General features: G+C 42.6%; 1 pseudogene; it reads left to right on the top strand.

Annotated features, from left to right (window-relative positions):
• Positions 1 to 667: 667 nt before the first annotated feature.
• On the top strand, positions 668 to 1,535 carry LOC142451551 (uncharacterized; annotated as a pseudogene).
• Positions 1,536 to 1,775: the final 240 nt, after the last annotated feature.

Here is a 1,775-nt window from a genome sequence, read left to right as displayed (position 1 = left end):
AACAATAAGATTTCATAAATATATAGGATTAAAATCAAATCAAAGGAAGACCAGATTAGTGAGTTTAAAAACAAATCTATCATTATAAATCTGCTATATGAACCAACAAAAAAAGAATTTAAAAATGTGAAGACATATTAAGAATTATATGCTAACCTGTCAAGAGGATTAACTTATGTATGTTCACAACTCCAGAACAGGAAGAAAACATGAAAATGTGGAAGGATGGTTAATAGAAACCTTTCTAGCATCATGAAAGATAAGAAGCTATGCTTTTAAGTAGCTGAACAAATCCAAAAACAGGTAAGAGCCCAAAAGAAAATCACTAAGACATATAATAAACTTTCAAAACCATAGGCTGAGAAAAAATCTTCAGAACAGCTTTGGAAAAATGAAAATTTACCTATGAAGGAAAACCAGGAAGACTATTCCCTGATTGCTCAGCAGAGACCATGCAGGCAAGGAGGCAGTAGGGTGACATATTTCTAACTCTGAAAGAAAATTTTCTAGCCAAGAATTATCTGCCTAAACAAAATTGTCCTTCTAATATGACAACAAAATTAGGGCATTTCAAGATAAACAGAAATTAAAGAATTTGTAAAAACCAGACCAACTTTACAAGAAATACTAAAGTGAGTTCATTGGACAAAAACAACAACAATGGAGACCCGCGTGTGGCTCAGGCAAGGACCCTGAAAATAAACAGCCTCTACCTTGAGAGCTGCTTTCACCGGGGCTGCGTCCGAGCCTCCGCCGCCACGGACACACTCAGACGCCGAAGGAACCCTAACTGCAGCCATGAGCAGCAACGAATGCTTCAAATGTCGGCGATCTGGCCACTGCGCCCGGGAATGCCCTACTGGAGGAGGCCGTGGTCGTGGAATGAGAAGCCGTGGCAGAGGTGGTTTTACCTCGGATAGAGGTTTCCAGTTTGTTTCCTCGTCTCTCCCAGACATCTGTTATCGTTGCGGTGAGTCTGGTCATCTTGCCAAGGATTGTGATCTTCAGGAGGATGAAGCCTGCTATAACTGCGGTAGAGGTGGTCACATTGCCAAGGACTGCAAGGAGCCCAAGAGAGAGCGAGAGCAGTGTTGCTACAACTGTGCAAACCAGGCCCTCTGGCTCGTGACTGTGACCACGCTGATGAGCAGAAGTGCTACTCTTGTGGAGAATTTGGACACATTCAAAAAGACTGCACCAAAGTGAAGTGTTACAGGTGTGGTGAAACTGGTCATGTAGCCATCAACTGCAGCAAGACGAGAGAAGTCAACTGCTACCGCTGTGGCGAGTCAGGGCACCTTGCAGGGGAATGCACAATTGAGGCTACAGCTGAATTCTTTTCCTTTGTCGCCCTCCTTTTTCTGATTGATGGTTGTGTTCTTTTCTCTGAATCCTCTTCACTGGCAAAAAGGTTGGCAGATAGAGGCTCCTCCCAGGCCAGTGAGCTTTACTTGCCGTGTAAAAGGAGGAAAGGGGGGGGAAAAAATCGACTTTCTGCATTTAACTACAAAAAAAGTTTATGTTTAGTTTGGTAGAGGTGTTGTGTACAATGCTTTGTTAAAGAACCCCCTTTCCGTGCCACTGGTGAATAAGGGATTAATGAATGGGGAAGAGGCAAACCAGTAGGCCCATGCTGGGTCTCTTGAATATTCCCATGTAGGAGATAAAACCAATTTTGGAAGTGTCTATGAACTTCTATAATAACTTTAATTTTAGCATTATGACGGCCTTGGATTGTCTGACCTCAGTAGCTGTAACATCAAGTAACATCTGCA

This window comes from Tenrec ecaudatus, chromosome 6, assembly GCF_050624435.1.
Source record: "Tenrec ecaudatus isolate mTenEca1 chromosome 6, mTenEca1.hap1, whole genome shotgun sequence".
Lineage (NCBI taxonomy): Eukaryota > Metazoa > Chordata > Mammalia > Afrosoricida > Tenrecidae > Tenrec > Tenrec ecaudatus.
This window is presented reverse-complemented; position numbering and strand designations above follow the sequence as displayed.